Source organism: Anopheles coluzzii, chromosome 2 (assembly GCF_943734685.1).
Source record: "Anopheles coluzzii chromosome 2, AcolN3, whole genome shotgun sequence".
NCBI classification, from domain to species: domain Eukaryota; kingdom Metazoa; phylum Arthropoda; class Insecta; order Diptera; family Culicidae; genus Anopheles; species Anopheles coluzzii.
The window spans coordinates 25,854,632-25,873,780 of NC_064670.1; the positions used below are offsets into that span (position 1 = coordinate 25,854,632).

Here is a 19,149-nt window from a genome sequence, read left to right on the forward strand (position 1 = left end):
TCTTATCGCAAAATATGTATGCCCATCAGCATAATCAAGCAACAGTGTGTGCGGGGGAAAAAAATCAAATCTTAAATGATTGATGATGCGTCAATGGGGTAGCGATTTAAGCCTTTCAGTTGCTTGTCATTTGTTGCTTCCATTTTAAATTTTCTCAAGCATCTCAAACTTTTTTTTTCTTCTCTAGCGCCGAGTGATAAGAATTGGGGGCGTTAATTAACTTTAATTTTTTGCTACATTTTTGAAAACGCTTTTGACGAGTATATCTTGTTTTGTATTTGTAAAGAAACTGCGTGTTTGAATAGTGGGACAAATATGGACATATGAACTTAAAAGTCTTACAAAGTCTTGTGTACCTGTAAATTACTGACATTATGTTATTATTCAGGATGTAAAAAATATTGAGAAAACCGAGAACCGAGATTAGTTATTTTAATTTAAAGAAAAAAATTCTGAGCAGTTAAACCCATTTGAACAGAAGGAAAATTTTGCCTAAAAGTATGCAATCCGCCTGCCAAACGCCTGGTGGTTTGTAGAATCGTTTCAAATGTCTCCAAACATGTTTTTAAATAATACGTTAAATTACAAATTTGCCTCCGCCGTTTGAGCACACCGTCCGAAACACCCTGTGGCTCGAACCGAACGGCACCCCCCCCCCTCCTCCCTCGCAAAACGAACCGGAGCAAAGGTGTGCGTTCGTGCACACGTTTTGTTCCGTAGAAATGAAAAGTTTCCCGAAAAGTGGCACACAATAGTGGAAACGAAAGAACAAAAACACACACACACACGTTCAAAACGGGGGACTACGAAAGCCGAAACGCGCTCCGAGACAGTGAGTGCGCCTGCCCAGTAAAGTGGTTCCACCGCCGCCGCAACTCCCTCTTCCCTCAGCGCAAGGATGTGCGAGATGTGTCGTTCGCGTCGGGGAAAGCTTTTTACCATCGCGCCTTCTCCCAAAGACATGACGCGCAAAGGAGACGCGAGGGCAGAGTGGTGGGGTTTTGGGGTTCGTGTCCCGCAGGATATGGACGTGTTCGTGCTTTCACGGGATGGGGGAGAGGAGTAAAGGAAGGTTTGTGTCGTTCGTGCCGTGCAGTCCCGAACAGGAAGTCAGTCTACGTTGAGGGCGCAGTGAAGCTGGGTGCGAAAAACTTCATCCCCTTGTTTGTGCGGTGCCGTGCCGCGGTGTCTATGTGTGTGCTCGGGCCAGCCAAAAAAAAAGAGGGGCGGGCGGGCTTTCCTCGAGCGAGTTTGCAAAGATTATGGGGCACATTTTCCCGTGCGCTCGGTCGCGAAGCTTGTGCGAGAAATTGTGAACCAGTGAAAATAGGAAAACGTTTTGCTGAAGTTGACACTGTTTTCTGGGTGTGTGTGTCTATGAGTGTTCCCATGTGTGTGCGTGCAATTGAGCCCGTGAAAGACACATTCAGCACGTCCGGTTTTTTGAGGGAAGAAACGGTGCCCTTCTCCCCAATTCGGTTTCAGTAAAGTGGAAGTTGGTAGAAAGTGTGGTGTAAAATTACAACCCAAAAAAAAAAGGTAAAGTGAATCCTCACGTGTGCATGTGTGTGTGTGTGCAGTGTGCGCTTGTCGTAATGTCCACTGTTTCACCTTTCTGCAAAACGTCACGGAAATGCAAGGGCTTCCCATCACAATTCTGCGCGACCTTAAGGCTGCCGACGTGTCACGACGAACCGGAACGGTCATCCAACTACTTTTCTACCTTCCAAGTGTGTGTGTGTGTGTGTGTGTGTGTGTGTGTGTGTGTGTGTGTTTGAAGTAATTCTTAGGTCAGGTGTGTGTGTGTGGCTGGAAACGGCAGACCTCGCGAAAGCGAAAACCAGCACCAAAGTGGGTGGGGTGCCACTTGGGTGCAAGTCCTTTGTGTGTCGTGGCCTTTGCCGCTCCCGGCGTGACAGGAAGCCAAAAAGGAACAGTGGGGGAGGTGGGGGGGGGGAAGCAAAACTTTCGCTACCACCGTGTTTTACAGCAAGAGAAAGACACACACACATAGCCACAGCCACGGTGATCAGTCGGCCGCGGTCAAGTTCTTCTACTTTGGGGACGGAAACGGGAAAGGACAGACAGGGGGGGGGGCATTTACTATCGGCGAAGGCCGTGTGTGTGTGTATTTGTTTCGTGAGCCAAGTTTCGAAACGGACGGTAATGACATCCTATCCTACCCTCACGTGCGCTACTGCCCCTCCCGAAACCGGATACCAGCCCCGTCGGAATTGGAGTCGACATGACAAATGAACGCCACAACAACAATGTGTCTGTGTGTGTTTGTGTGGTGTTACTAAGTGGCGATCCTGGGACCCCTTATGACCCCCTCTCCCTGCTGGTGTGTTAGTGAGCGTGTCACTACTAGGCATGTTACGCCACACACACACACACACACACACGCCAACCCTTGGGGTGGACAGCTGCCTTCGCGGTTGGAGTGTGTCGGACCGCCGCAAACTGTGGTTACATGGGCAAGTTAACAGTGTCTGAGTGTGTGTCTAAGTGTGTGGTATCGGTAGCGCCAAGGCTCCACTGCAGCACTGTGCGCCGCTCCATTTACACGCACGCACGCACGCACGTGTGTGCACAATCTCTCCGCGAAACGGCCCAAGCGCCAACCGAAATGGCGTACCGAAATTACGCTTTTCTCTTTGTTCTCGTCCTTTTGTACGCGCGCGTGTTTGTGTGCATGTGTGTGTTGCATGATTCTCATTACGCCCAAGGCGATTAGAGCCGTGGAGGGAGGAGGGTCCTTGGTTCATCGTCGAGGAAATGATGGCAAGCGTTTCAACCGTGCCAAGGCACACTCGAGCTTGCCGTGATAAGGGTCGGGTTGGTAACGAACCCCGATGCAAACCAACCAGCAGTCTTTCCCCGAGCCGAGCCGGGGTCGCCTTCTGCGTGATGATGACTTCCGTTGTTTTCTTTTTACGTACGAGCAACCGTGCTGCGTGGTGATGATGGCCAAAAGCAGGGCGTTTTTCCGCCTCTCTTCTTCCGTTCGGAGTTTCGGCGACGTTTGGTGCGTCCAGCCGACTGCCTTTAAGGCTCGTTTTTGGAGCGTGCACGGGCAAACCGGGGCAGATAATCAGATTACAAGCAGCAGCTCGCTGAACGGAGCTCCGGAGCTTAATGCGGTTATAAAACAAAACCCTGTGCGCGCACGTTTCTCACGCACGAACGGGGAAAACGAAGACACCTCCCGAAAAGGGACTGGTTTTAAAGATATTCTGCATTTGTTGGGAGCTACTGGAAACTGCCGCAAGGTTCAGTCATCGCACCAAGAGACACTTGCAATTCTTGTTCGATTTTTCCCCAACCTGAACCGGTGAAATGGACCGATGAGCTCCTCCAAGATGAGGTCGTTAACTGCAGCACTTTAAAGCTGTGGCTCTCCTGCGGGCTTGAGATCTTTCCAAGCTTTTCCAAGCACTACAATATATCAAACACCCGTCCTGTGGGTGCTTTCATTTGTGAAGAATTTTATGGGCACGTCTTTACGTGTCCGACCGTCGTGGAACCAAAGTCGAAAGCGAAGGAGGAACGATATAAATCGGGCGTCTTGCCGAAAGGGACGATGGTGCCGAACGGTGCGCCACACTGAATCTGAGCGTCTAGAGAACGGGTGCAGAGTAAATCCTCTAACAGCAGGTTGTGTTTTTCCCCCCTCTCTCTGCGCTCCCTGCTGCAGACTGCAGAAGAAATCATTGCGCTATGACAAAATTAAACTTTCATTCAAGCCCTCCGCTGTGACAGGGCCGGGCTGCGTCGTCGGCGCTGTCTATCAATTATGAAGAACGCCCACATGTGTGTCGGCGGGAGGTCATCTATCGCTCGGGAACCAGTCTGTGTGTGCACTGCGAAGTACGCGAAGAGGTGAAGTACCGAGAACAACTTGGGTTTTGGGTCAAATGGTGAAGGTTTTAGCGCTGTTTTGCTTTGTTGTTGTCGTGTGGCCAGTCCTGCTGAACGCTCACCCACTGGGCTGTGCTGGGATTGCCGCTGGAATTTTGGTGCACCAGGGGCGCTAGAAATAAGCGCATTCTAGGGGCCGCTTCACCTACAGACACGATTGAGTCTCGCCATGCTTGAGCTGCATTCGACACACGCGTCTCTGTGTGCATGTGTGTACACTCTGGGTACGTCGCAGTTACTAAATTTTGAATGGGTCATAATGGTTTTGATTGCCTTTGTGGATTAGTTTGTAGCAGCGAGGGGTTTTTGGGTGCACCTGAACCGGCAAAGGTAAAAACGCTCGGCGCGTTTGTCGTTCTGTCCCCGGCATTCTCATGCATGCATATAGGGCAGAAAAAAAGAGATAGGAATCGGTGCAATGTTTTGCAAACATGGTAATGGTTAGTGCATGGTTTCGCTGTACCATATGTGCGGGTGGAACTGACAACTTACGGCTTACGTAAGGTGGGATGTTCGCCCAATGGAAAGGGGAGCAAATTACGCTTCTCAAACGTAATCTTTTTTCATAATTTATGGGTTACATGGGGCAGAGGATTGTTTTACCCGTCAAGATGGGACTGGTAATGTGTTGCAAAGGTTGGGAGCCTTGATTTGAAATGCTGTACAATGCAAGCTTGCTAATTTCTATTGCTGAGGCTTTGCAGGAGCTCGTTTGGGGATAAAAATTCCATATTTATTGCTCTTCGTATTAAATTCCTAATGTCTACGCATACATCTGTTAAATTATACAAAAAGAACCATGTAAATGTCATGCAAATTGCATACTTAATGGCGTATTGCATAATTCACTGCAAAATTGAGTGATGACCCCTAAATGTATGCAATTAGCATTACAAAATCAGTCTTTTATGCCATTTTATCCCTCAATTTGCTCGGAGATAGTTGCATCAGTGGATATTGATTCCGTTTGCCGATTCAATCATCCGTTTATACGGTGGATAGCCTCCCAAACACCTTTGATAAGACAAATCGCTGCTTACAGTCGGTGGGAACATAAATAGCCAACAATCAATCCAATAAACGAAAGCAACCCACACCGGCAAACGGCTGATCCCGTGGTTCAGCAGAATAGTTGTAATTACCTAAACCCATCCAAAGTCCAGCCCGTTTGCCGCCAAGCGGTAGCAGCATATCATCCGTCTCTCCGCCGTCAGCTCGGCACCTTCCTGGAGGGTGAAATAGCGCAGCCCAGCCCCACTTAAGTACATCACACTATATTCGCTGAAAGCTTCCACAGGTCGTTACGAATGCTCCTGGCACGAATCTTTGCTCCTGGCACGACCAAGCGGTTGGTTGTGAGTGTGTGAGTGGAGCTGACAGCAAATGGTTGCAAAGAAGCCTCGGTCCAGGTACCCGGTTCTTACCTTGCGGGTGAATGTATGATGCTGGCACTCCCGTACACGCGCACAGCCTGTGTGCTTTGGTTTTGGGGCGTTTCTAGTCCCCTTTTTTTGTTGACTGCTCTCCGTACGCCCAGGGAATAGCAAGTGGTCCGGGGGTTTCTGTTCTCTTGTTCTTTTTGTTGTTGCTGTTGTTGTTGCTGCTGCTGTTGGTAGTTGTAGCTGCCACCGGGATACGTATTTTATGAAGCTCATCTTTCTATTATTCTTTAGTGGAGCGCTTCGGTTGGGAAGTGGGGCTAAAATTATTTCGGTCCCCTATCAAACACAGGCCCAGGCACCCTCGCACGCGGTGGCGGACACCGTGCTCGAGATGCCAACAGTTTTGCTTTCTTTCATTCTGTTTTTTTTCTTCTTTTTGGTTTTGCGTGCCAGCGAGGTACAAAGAAGCAATGGGCACATAAAACCGGAGCAGAAGGCACGCTGGATGGAGCCTGGAATTGGCGCGCCCAGGACATTGCTCCATTGTTTTGTGCGGGGAAAAAGCTTCTTTTTTTTGCTGCTAAGAAAGTTGTGTGTGAGTGTGTTTTTTGTTTGTTTCATTAACGGTTGGCAGGGAAAAAAGCGCCGTAATTTCCTGTGGGGTTTCTTTTTCAATTCCCCCGTCCCCGTCGTGAAGCACTTTCCCTACGCTAGTTGGTGGAAAATCTCTGTCTCGGTCGAGCAAACGAGCGAAGCGGAATGAAGACAAACAGAGCAACTTTGTTGAAGGGCATTACTATAATTTGTCCTATCGGGCGGTGGACATCATAATACAAATATAATTACGCACAATCAATCATGAGCGTCTGTGTCTATGTGTGTGTGTGTGTGTGAGCGCGTGATCGTGTGCGGCCCTTAGGAAAGGGAAGGGAAGATTTATTTTCCCGCTCAACGTTCGCTGTTCGAACGTCCGGAGGGCCACAGGGAAAGTATCTTCCGCGCGGCACAGCGGCTGCAACACTGCCCGAAAGGACGCAGATCCGGTTACGCTTGGAATGTTTGCCCGATCCTCTTCAAAAGTACTGGCAACAGTAGCAGCAACAACAACAACAAAAAACGGTGTGAGTGCAAAACAAATGGTGAAAGGAGAGGAGGCACACGTCGCAAAATGGCAAAAACTTCTTGCAAAAACGTAGCGCAGCGCAGCGATGGGCACAAGCGATACCCTGAGGGACCGGGAGAGCACTCGAACTAATTTACAAGATACGAAAAAGTTAAGTAATCTTATTTATTGCCATCCCTTTTGCCAAACCGCACGACACACAATAGCAAAACCCACCTTTTCCGTGCGAGCGCATGGGGGGCGCCTCCAACGTCCAATGTCGGGGACGGCGCGGGTGCAATTCGCTCACCCACTCGGTAGCATTACGGAACGACGGCAGAAAGGGGGAGGAAAGGAGAGTGGAGGAGGTCGTTGTCAGCCTTGAACCTGCCAGCCCCGTCGCTGCAAGACGCAAAAGGCTGACGTAAACGAGCGATCAGTCTGTCGCCTGGTGCCACCGACGCGCAACAGAACCCATCCGTTCCCATTCCTTGGGGCCATTCGGGGTTTCACTCAAGCGAAAAGGCAAGCAGAAGAAAGCAACAGCAAAGAAAACAGAAGCACCAGAAAAGCGGTACGATAATGAGACACGAGCCGAGCACGAGTGGACTGAGTGGGCAGAGATAGCGAGCAAAAGGATTAAAGCGGACGCTTTCGTTTATCCACTCCTGCTCGGAGCTTGCCTTTTTTCTGTGTGGTTCAGTCCCGGAAGTATCTTCCCTCCGGGTGCACCCGGGTGGGAGCATGAGCCATGTGCCAAGGCACGAGTGAAGCAGACAAAACTAGTTACCGGATGAAAGTCAAGCGCAACGGTTTCGTCGGATTCCGGAGGAGCTTGCTGGAGCTAGCTAGCAGCAGCAAATAAATCAAGCAAGTGTCACAAACAGGCAGCCCGTTAAGAGATCGAGCCAAAAGGCCCCGAGATGGTGGGAAGCGAACACGAACTATACAATGCACTCTACCCACCAGAGGCAAACAGGTCGTGCTGCTGCCGTTTGATTGCCTTTGCACGGCACAAAGGTGAAATAAAGCAATTGCATCGAACATTCGCCCAAACACTCCCCGTTGAGGCTCCCGTGGGGATGGGTTGGTTTGGTTACGGTTTGGAACATAAATTTAAAACAATGTCCTTCAGCTGTAAAAGATGCGAAATTAAGATAGTGTGTGTGTGTGTGGATTAATGGCTTAAAATGGAAGCGTGGGAAGCGCTAATGTATTGGGGGTGTGATTAACGTGCGGAAAAACTAATTATCTTTGCGCAGTTTCTGGGAGCAGTAGTTTGCTGTGCGAACCTCAATGATTTGTTATCGTCTGTAAGTTAAGCTTATAAAAACGAACTTGTTTCGATAAGACAGGTTCAAATTTATTGCTTTTGCTAGTAAACGACACTTCTTTATCGAATAGGATAGACTTGTCTCACGATTTGTATAAATTTAGGCGTTTTGTTCTAAAACTTGCATACATTAAGGCGCAATTGCCCCAACAAACCAGCGATGTATTCCCGTAGGTACACCATGTGGCTTTCGCTTCATTAGACTAATTCATACACATTTCGTGCGTGCTGCCGTATGTACACCCCGTATCCTACCCGCTACTTCATCATAATTCATCTCGGCTCCTTGTATTTGCCTACCGAAACACGGTTTATGATAACCGCGCCGGTCCATCACCAGCCGTGCGGTAGATTGTTGCACACGCTCATACATTACTGTTCGCCGCCCGAGCACCTACCTGGAGTGGTAACAGCCATTATGTGGTAGCTATTAATGTCCATTTTCATAAAACAGGCCACCGACAACAGTGGTGGCATCTCTGCCCGCTCTTCGCCCCATCCTACCGCCCTTACACACCACTCCCGTACGATGGCCAGCGATGCACTTTTCAACCAGAAGCTTATGGCCTCGGTTGGCACGGTGCCAGCCAAAAGTCAGCCAACCGAAAAGCGGGCGCATATGTGTGGCCGACGCGTTGACCGGCCAAGGAAACCCGGTGACAGTGTGTTGAAAAGGTGTTTGAAGGAAGGGAGGATGGCAGGGGCAGGCCTGGGACGAAGTGGGTAGGTTATCTGGTTCGGTCATTAATTGTAGCAACGTCATGAAGTTCGGTGATGGTTTGGTGGTGATGGTGCGCTCTGCTGCTACTTTGCTAGCATCGCTTTTAGCATCGCTTCATTATACGGACGGGCATGATAAATGCACACGGTTCGGATACAAATGAACATGCTTCCGATCGTGTCAGATAGGGAATTTCTTGTCGAAGGGAAGAAAAATGTATACCCAAACTATTCAGTGCTCTGAAGCGTTTGCATTTTTTAAGTTTGAAAATACAAAACTATTGAAGCGTGCAGAGACTTTCCGAGCTGTCGAATCGATAAATCCGCCTAAAAGTATGCAACCGACATGGCAAAATTACCTAACAATGCTCTCAGTTGAGGAACTAAAATAATTACTTACTGTGGATTATATTCCGCTTTCAACACTACACCATTCACTTTGCGTTCGTTAAAGATGTCCAACTTTACCTACCTGCGTACGATAAATCAACTGGAAAGTTTTCTTTTAATTGCTTCTAGAGCGCAACTTTTTTCCCATCCATCCGCGGCTCAACTGATACAGCCAGAGACGACAACTCAACGCTAATGGATGTCTTTGGTCGATTTTGGGTGACAGTTTGCACAACCCGCTCACTCCAACATGCTCACCAAAACCATCCTCCCAAAAACCTATCCTTTTCCGATTAAAGCTGATCGATTGAAAGTTGCTTCCATGCGGCTGCCTTTTTGCCTCTCTTGTTAGCACCAAAAGTTCTGCAAAAGTCGCTTCAGCCTGTGGCCCAATAAATTTTAAGCCCCAATTTTGTTGCCTTTCGTTGCCTACCCCTGATGAGCATGATTAAATGATTCCTCATTTACCACCGATGGGGTGGGGTACGTGCGCCTTTCAAGTATGGGCCTATGGTGTGGGTCGGGGGAACGTTTCCCCACTCTAGACTCGAAGCAGTCGAAGTGAGTACTCGAGCGTGGCTAATTCATTAATAAGGAGGGCTGTTCCGTTCTCGAGATGATCGTGCGTCAAGGACATAAATAGGTGTATGTGTGTAGAGAGATTGCGTGCAAAATTCCAATCCTACAAAACCATGGCATGGTTTTCCCACCCGTTGCTACCGATACCGGTTGCTGCTGGGAAACGCCGACCGAAATCGAAGCCCGGGGCGTGGTAATCGATAAGCATCATCAACAGCAGCAACGTTGCTGTTGATGGTAAGAAGCTTTCAGAACGCGCTCATACCTTGACCTTTTGCAGAGCGAACACAAACACACACGTAGTGGCCTGGTAATGGGGGGTGTGCTGCAAGTCACGAACTCAAACCTACGGGTAGAGCGTACGAATGAAGGGACGACACGTTCAAACTGAAGCAGAGAAATGGGTAAACTTTCAACCACCGGGCGAGTCCCCGGGCACGAGGAACCAAAGCCATTTTCGGCTAGTGTAGACTTCACACGTTCCACTTATGGGTTTCGAAACGAGACTCACAATGACGTCAGTCACGTTGTTTCTCAAGCAAAAACCTCGCTTCCACTCTGCTCATTTGGCGTTGTAGCAAGCGTTTTTCTTGCCTCTGGGCTGGTGCAACGCCAAAGGAATCTTGTACCATCTTGTCTTGAGCCGACCGCGATCCAGAAAAACAAAGCTCTCGAAAACCAACGGCACACCAGCGAGAAACAATATCAAGCACACGTACAAAGTGAGAAACGGAGTGAGAAGGAAAGAGGGGGAGGAGCGTGTACCGTAGACAAATAAAATGTCGAAAAATGGCGAAAGTTTTGACCGTGCCGTGCGCGTTTGTTTTGTCATGAATTTGTTTTCCCCCTTCCCCATCACGCTACCATTTAATGGATCTTCGAGCAAATGAGTTGTTGTTTTTTGCATGCAACACGCTCGTGCTGAGCGCGACGCGCCTTATCAAACCAGTACAGTTTGTCCAAACGTGTTTCGGGGGTGCTTTTGCTTAATCATTTGTACACTCGGTAGGAAACTTTGGTGGCATTTGTGAGCTCCAGCACGAGTTTGATGGTCCCAAGGGACAAAAGGACTTGAGAAGCGAGACAAAATAGCATGTTCATGAGCTGCAAAAGCTTCAAAAAGGTGCCTGCACTATCTTTCCAATTGCATAGCTTCAGGCGTATTGTATTGTAAAATAGCATACCTTCAGGAGGGGAAAATCATTCGCTGTTTGTGTGGTAAACCTGAACTACCCACATGAAGGAGCATTGTTAAGCGCTTGTTTACACCTTTTAATAAGGTCTGGTACATGGGTTTACCAAACTTAAAAGCAGAAACCCCACGTTCGTGCTACATTTAGATACAGAAACGAGTTCGTGTCGAATGTGTACACCTTTATGTTGCCCCTCCCCCCCCTCCCACTAAACCCATTAGCCACCAGTGCCCGCGCTCGCCCGCAAACAGAAGTCTTGGGGAAAAACCCCCATTTTTGGGGGCACAATTTTTATGGTCATTACTTTGCCCGCGTTTCGTGTGAGTTACGAAATGTAATTGAAATTTATCTTCCCTTCTCACTCTAACTTCTCCAACAACAAATGTTTTGCCGGCACCGCTCTCGCAGTGTGCTGCTTTTGATTAATCCCGAAACTGAAACGACGGCGCCTGTCGGTGACTTTTATAATGTTTCTTTTGTTTGGCTTACAGCAGAGGCGGTGCGTGTTTCGCAGGCATTTTTTTCCAGTACGCCAAATGTAAAAATGACAGCTTACCCGATGATGATGGGGGTTTCCTGGTGGCTTCCTGTTCTGTAGCGAGCATGTGTTTTTGGCAAGCTACTTGTCGTCTCTTTGTCTTTGTTTAGCTTTTTTTTGGAAAGCTTTCTGGCTTGTTTCATTTTACACGACCGAAAAACCACCAACACCTCGCTGGGGTGAGGTGAGTGAACGATAAGAGTTTTGGGGAGGAAGAATTAGTAAGCGAAATCAAACGGAAGACGGAAATAGAACCTGCTTCTACCCAATGTTGGCGTTTTGGGATGCTTTAGAACTCCGAACCCTTGTAGACGGAATGAAAATGACAATGTCACCACAATCCACAATAAAATGACTTCTAGCGGCCAGTGTGTGTTGGTGTGTGCTTGTCCAAATGCGAGTGGAAGTAGTTAAGAACACACAGACACACTCCTAGAGCCGGTGGGCAACAAAACAATACAAAAACCCATGAAACCAAACAAAGTTTGGTATCTTTCCGGGGCTGACCCGGTTCAGTGTGCCTTGCCCCTCCTTTTCCACCCTGGAGACTGGAGCAGGCGATAAATGTCGCCAGTGTTTGGTCTGACCAATCCCACAACTCACACAACTCACTCGTAAGGAGCGGGAAAAGAGGGGGGGGGGGATACAATACAGAACGAACCAGCAGTTAGCCGATGGCAAGTCTCTCAAAGACAAGAAGACGCTTGTGCACACACTTAAGGGCAAGAAGCACGCACATCACAAGAAAGCCAAAAACAAAAGAAGGAAAAACTCCTCCCACCCACTCACAGACACACACACACACACACTCGGACACAAATTTATATGCGAAATGCCACCATCCAGTGCTCGGAGATTGGCGTTGCGTTCTGTTTCGGTTTCTTCCCCGGCTACAGCGGGGGAAACCACCACCATTGTGAACGTTGTGCCTGTGCCTTAGTCGTCGTCTTACCTTCCCAGCAAAGGGCAGGGTGCGTGCGCATTGCAATAAAGAGCTAGTGCCATTACAAAAACGGTTATTAGCAACAGAGAAAACTCTGTTATTAGCCAACGAACTGTGGCGAGGGTAAGCGGTAGTGGTGCTGGTGGTGGTCTGTCACACCGAACGGAAGACATCTTCATGCAAACCAAACACGCAGCAGCGTAGGTAGAGGAAGGAACTTGACAGCGAGAGCATTTTTCACACTCATCCAGCACAGTGTGCAGGGCAACCAACATCTTTGTTCGTGTTGGAAGGAGTTGGAATCGATCGTCGTCGTCTGTGTCTGTGTGTGTGGAGGCTGTGGAGGACACAAACGCACCACCTAACAAACCGATTACGGTCGTCCAGCGTTGTTTGTGGAGCAATAATCTTGTGCACATTAGCCAAATTGTACTACGGGTACGACGGATACATTTAAAATTTCCATCAACCATCCCACACAAAGGTGTGTATGTGTGTGTGTGTGCTGGAGCCCTTTGTCTGTGGAGTCGCTTTTGCAAAATACAGATAAATTTGCACAGGAAATTGACTTTAGCAAACGGCTTCCTGCGGTGTGAATGCTGCCCGTGCGTGAAACACCAAGCGTCTCCATCGCGGGCCCGGACACCACGTGTGTGTGTGTGTGTTGGCTGCTATTTTCTTATGAGCATATGAGTCCGGAGTTACGCGTTCGCGTACCATCTGGCACAAATGTGTCTGCAAAAGGCAAGTGTGGAGCAGCGCTCTAGCTTAGCGGAGCTTACTCTACACGTGTGTGTTTTTCGTGCGGTGTTAACATTAATTTCCTGATGCCAGGAGGCGATAAATCCTTGGCGATGGTGGCGGCGGCGGTAGTGGTGATGGTGATGGGACTGCTCTATCTTATATCCCTAAACCACAGCAACTCCCCCCCCCCCCCCCCCCTAGCTCCCTGAGCGATTCCATTTTAGAGCCCCCAAAAACTGTTACTTTGAAAGAAACTTGCTGCTGCTGCTGTTGCTGCTGGAAGAACAGACAATGGAGGGAATGGAGATTAAAAAACGCAAAGGGAATGCAAATTATTTATTCATTTATTATTTCGCGCTTCGAACAGAAAGCCAACCACCCACCCCCTGCTCCCCGCACAGTGAATAATGTGATACAGCAAATGGATTGTTTTGGGCGTCGTAAAAAGCGCGGATCCGCGCCCGTGGATTGAGTGAAATTAATTACCGCCGGCACAAAGTGAGAGCCGAACGCCGAGATCGTCTAAAAGTGGTGTGTGTGTTTTTTTTAAATATTTTTGCGAGACAAGCCCACCACAAAACGGCTCACGGGGATCGTTTTTATTACAAGATTACTCTCTCGCTCAGTCCGTCTCCCAGGGTGGCCCCCGGGGGTATCGTTTGAAAATTGGAATATGGATGATGTTTGGAGGCGACCGCGCCAGCAGCCGCGTTAAGATGGCAGCGGGCCAAAGGAAAGGCTTCCCTCTACTGCAAAACTGCTTCGCTTTATCCGCTTTTCGGTTCGTTGTTGCCTGTAAAACTGTATAATGAATACTAAATGAGCTTCTTCGCACTTCAGCATCACCCGGCTGCAGGGTGAAGAGGGAGTAGATACATTACGCCCGGTCATTGATCATGTGAACTGATGAAGCGACTGTAACGATACCCTTTTTCGTGCCTAAAATATATACACATCGCACCCACCCCTGGTTGGGAAGGTTCCTGTCCCGAGTTAGCCTGCTTAAAATTGTAAAACGGTGATAATTTGGGCCAGCGGAAACCACAGGGAAAACGCAATAAACCAAATCGATGGTTGCTGCGATCAAATTACCCCTTGATTTGAATGCGATTTTGCGACAACCTTCCTACCGCGTGTCCAGCGTAGGAAGCGGGCGCCCAGTCGCCGGTAAAGGACGGTGACGGTTTGACCGTAAAAGAATGTTGTCTTCTTCCGCTCCCGGTCTCTTGTGTTGGGGGGCCGTGCTGCCCATAACACTTCGCCTTAATGTCCACTGCTCGATTATGCACGCGGAACGAAAGCAAAAGGTCAATGTATGTGCGTGTGTTTTGCCTTTCCAAGGTTGGGTCGTTTTCGGTTGGAGTTGTAAGAGTTTTTGTTTTTGTTTTACAACCCATCCTCACCCATTTCGAAGTACAATCAAGATAATCTGAATATCGATTTTTGACCCCACCCTCGTACGTACAATGAACCGGATCCCTTCTCATGTGGGTGTGTGTGGATGACTTTTGTCGCACGGAATCTCGGTTTTCCAGCTCATCTTACTTTTTTGGTTGCTTTTGTGTGCAACCGTTTCCGTTGCTTTTTCCTTTTTTTGTTTTACCTAGTTATCTGTGTGTGTGTGTGTCACTGTGGCGCGCCATAGTAGCGTCACACATCTGCTGTCACATCTGCCCGGCACCACCTCCGAAGACGCTGGAGGAACAAATTGATGGAGAATGAAATCATCCCATGATGGTGGGAGAGCCATGACCACGAGCCATGACTGAGAACGCTGATGAAATAGTCATGCGGTGGCCGGATTGGTGGCCCAGCGACACCCTCAGCTCAGCAGCTCAGCTCCGTTTTAGCAGCAGACGGATGCTAGGCGGCTGGCTGAATACGAACGACAGACTCCCCCGGTCTGCCGAAGGATACCGACACCGGCGCCATTGCATACGCCGCTACGTACGTGGAAGATTTTGCAGCATTTATCATGCCGGTACATAGCAAGGGCACAGGGAAGCATTCTCGATCCGGCGTATCCCGGTGTCGGTGTGGAGGAGATGGCGAAGAAAACTAGGGCCCGCTCGCTCGGTATCATTATGTGCGCTCTGGCTTCGCATGACGCCGAACGGGGAGGGGGGAAAGGGGCCGGCTGGCGACATAAACCGTGCCGGCAACGGTGGCGTCATGCAATTACCATGCGGACGTATACGTGTGTGCGTGTGTGTGTGCTTTTCCTTAAGCTGGCAATTAATTTTGCAATTATTCCCTCACTCGCTATCTCTCTCTCTCTATCGTGCTGCCGGGCAAGCTTGGAAGCTGATGCTTCACGAATCGCACCGTAAATGGTCGATCAAATTTACGGCTTCCGGGCTACGGAGAGGAATCGAAGGAAAATCAGTTCGATGTGTGCCTGATTGCCGGCCGATTGTAGTGATCGAGAGCTTTCGCTCCGTTTGCATTGGCCGCTAGCAGTGTGATTCGCACCGCCATTTAAGAGGGGATTAACATGTTTATCAAAACCCACACATCTGTTATTAACTCTCACCGAGCTTACAATTTGCGATTCAGAAGCCACAGTTGGATGAATGCAGGACGGCATCCAATTAGGCTTTTGTCGGTTTGTCGACTGCTTTAAAATGATTATTTTTGGTGCAATTTCATAGCAGTATCTGTTGAGAAGAGATTTACTTCATTTCGGGGGTTTCAGTCAAAGTCATACAGACTGTATTACATTTCTAAAATTAAAAAAAAAATTGTTTAATACATTTTGTTAGTGTTTCTTGACTCAATATAGCCTAGATATTTTTCTTCTTTGGCACAACAACCGTACTCTCAGTTACAGACTCAGAAACGTTGATAACTTTTTCATTGTTTGCCAGCACAGTACATGTTCCAACTGGGTAAAAGAAGTCCTATTTACTTTCAATTAAACACTGAGAGTTAAATGAAACATCCAATCGGAATACAATACGCTCATCGTCCTTTGCTTATAACCCGGCGACGAATAAAAGAGATCCTTGGATAGTATCAGCCATGTAATATTCTAATTGGATTCTAAGGCTTATAATATTCTAAAAGGAAATGAGTGCATAATGCTGAACTAAATTCTCATTCGCTCATCGCTTAACCTAAACAATGATCAATTTAACTATCAAAATTTTCCCATGGCTTTCTGTCAATTTACTCTAAACGCATTGACCTGTTCTCTTTCCTTGGTTACCATAGCAGGATAGGATAGTCAGTCCTACGTATGGGGGCACGGTTTATTCGGGGCTTGAACCCATGACGGGCATGTTGTTAAGTCGTACGAGTTGACGACTGTACCACCAGACCAGACCCAGACCACCAACCTAGATATTTGATAGACAGAAATAATCTAGGCAGAAATACTGAGAGTAGTTTTGCGTCTGATTTTGCATAGAGTGTGGGTATGATTTTAGACGCCAACTGTCAAACTCCATATTAAACAGCTGGCTAGTATCCTAAAAGCTCCCCTTCAATGTTGGATTTTGTCAATTCTAATCTATCTCAAACCAATTTTGTTGATATCTACTACAAAATATCAGTAAAGAATTAACTCATATATGAGCTATCCTTTTCAGTATTAGTTTACATTAGGTCAGATTGATGTACGCTTTATGACAACCTGGCGTGTGGCTTCAAAGTTACACCCGGCAAATGTCAAACTTCGTGTAGAACCACTGGCTGGAATCGTAAAACTCCCCATATAATAGAACTGTTAATTCCTAATATTACTTCCATTCCAACGGTTTGAAGTAAATCCCTGCTTTTCATACTGCACTACTACGTACGTGAGATTGATTTCATAAGCTGTAACCTCCTTGGGATGATTCCATCTCATTAGAGTCAATCTTATCTGCACCCTTTACAACCACTAACGCGATAGTTTCCATAGCAATCAATGGTTTCTTTCAACACGGCCGCGCCCTACAATCCCATGCTTTAAAGCCAGCTTTGTGCTGCTTCCTGTCATTCAGCGTAGATATGCATAACTCAATAGACTGCTTCCATCTTCCGCTTCCGCCACACCACATCCAGGTGTTTGGACGCGCGCGCGCACGTGTCTGTGTGTGTGTATATATTTAGCTCCATCACTCATCGAGCGAGCATAGAGCACGAAGCTTTGAATAGCCCGCAAACAGTGGCGGTCTGCTTCTAAAGGTGCTGTGTTTTAAAAATAACGTAACCCTCTATTTATAACCCATCCTCTGGCACGGGATAAAGGACCGCACACAGTAATCCAAGGTAGGACCGCCCGAGGTACGGTTATGCTCCAGTCAACGTCGCTCATTTTAACTGCCCCTTAAGCGAGCGGTCCCGTATACATGCCGGCGGGATCCCGGCGCTCGGGATGATGAATAGAGGCGTGGATTTTATGCTCATGCTTGCACGCCCGTCCACCTCCATTGCAGCACACTTCCATTGCTGGATTGAATTATTCACAGCGGACCAAATCCTTATTCCACGTTCTCGTTCACGCTGTGTGTGTGTGTGTGTGTGTGTGTGTGTGTGTGTGTGTGTGCGTTTGTGGCGTTGAAACGCTCGAATCAGTTCCCAGCGCTTACTTCATTGCGAGGCTTACCGAGCTTTAATGATACTTGGGAGGTTTGGAAGCCATTAAGGGAGGGTGAACTATCCTTAAACTTCCGCTTCGGGAGTGAGGAAGCGTGAGAGCGTAAGGGAAGGGTGGCCACCCTGGTTGTGCAATCTATTCGGTATAGCAGTAAAACTTCAATTAAAGTGTGTATGTAGCTGCAGCGTTGCCCGGTGGTTCCTTGCCTAGTTTCACTCTCATTCGCTCCTGCAGGAACATCGGCAAGGTATTTAGGTGCTCCAAACACCTATACACACACACACGCGCGCGCAGGTACACATACATACACACAATAGTTTAGGTGAACCACACGCTACGAGCAACGGTTTTGAGTAGCAAGAAGGCTAAATTTGCATAAATAAGCCTCAAGGCAAAATTTATGGCGCACGGGCAGGATTTATGGGTGGTGACGTGCGGCGACCGTCGAGAGGGCGAGGAGAAAGAAGAAGGAAAAAATGTTATAAACACTCTCGCTACCCTGCGCCATCCCGCTGTTACCCTACCTTTTAATGGGGGGCAACACCCCCGGCGGGCGGGGTGGTATGGGGAACCGACCCGCGGTATTACCCAGGCGTGAGAGTATTTGATTTTCAAATGACCGTGAGTTTGCAACGCCAAGTAAGGTCGCCACTGTTACGGCGCTCGTCACGGGGCCAGGTCACGCGGAAGCCAGGCCAATCATTGTCCTTCTGCTGTATGTGTGTTCTCCCCTCTCCCCTCCCTCTCTCTCTCTCTCTCTCTCTCACGCACACACACACACACACACACACATTTGTACATGCGGTGACCTCAATCAATCACATATGCGCCACATATTAACGGTTTGCATGCGTCGTCGACCCGCGCAGTTGGCCACCGTAGGCGGCTAGGTTAGTGTGTCGCATTACATCGTACACTGTCAGGGGTGATAATTCCCGGAAGGTCCACCCGGAATGACCTTTCCAGTCAGCAAGGAGAAAGGACGGGGGGTACATGAGCCACAACGGGGTACAAACTTTTGCGGAAACTGTTCCTTACACGAGGCGTACATGATGTTAGCAACAGCACAACACACATGAATGTCAACGGAGGTTGTAGGTTGAGTTTCAAAGGGTTTTTTTTGTTTGCCGTTTATTGTTACTTTATGAACCTCCGTCACCCCACCGTTTTTGCCACGGGGTGACACGGTGAATGGAATATTCAAATGAAGGACCACCTAATTAGGTGTCCGTTCCAGAAAAGCGAAGGAATGGGGCTGCCTTGCACGGTACGAGCAAAAAGGATGATGTTCCCTATTTCTGTTTTCATCATCAGATTGAACCGAAGCTGGGTGGGTGGGTGCTCCCTTGGTGTGTGGGAAGTAATGTATATTCAAATGTTAGAATTTGTGTCTTTTGCATGCCGGTGACACGTCCATAAAGCGGCGAGAGCTTTTGTGTGTGAATTTGCTGTGTGGCGGCATGCGCGGGTACGGGTTTGGTGTGGATTCAAGGATTCAGAAGTAGGATCGGAAGTGTAGTGGGAAGGGAGCGATTTGATAGTTTGCTCGTGTTGCAAAATGTAATGATTGGTGGTTGTTCGATAATGATAGTGCGATAAGAGTCTCAGCAAGTTGCAATTAGGTTCAAACAAATTTATTAACCTCTGAGAAAACATGTGCACTAAAACATGAACAGACTATAAATGGAGCGCAAGTATCGAATGTATTATAATTATGAGGGC

The 19,149-nt window shown here is 48.2% G+C and overlaps 1 protein-coding gene across 3 annotated transcripts in view; it reads left to right on the plus strand.

Moving 5' to 3' along the window:
• Positions 1-784: 784 nt before the first annotated feature.
• The window catches only part of LOC120948233 (potassium voltage-gated channel protein eag), a 43,772-nt gene continuing 25,407 nt past the window's right edge, over positions 785-19,149 (plus strand). For 2 of the 3 annotated variants that reach the window (XM_040364354.2, XM_049610949.1), the window contains exon 1: positions 785-1,539. The gene's annotated coding sequence lies outside the window, so the exon portion shown is untranslated. The remainder of the gene's footprint in view (positions 1,540-19,149) is intronic. The other variant, XM_049610948.1, reaches the window with a different exon arrangement.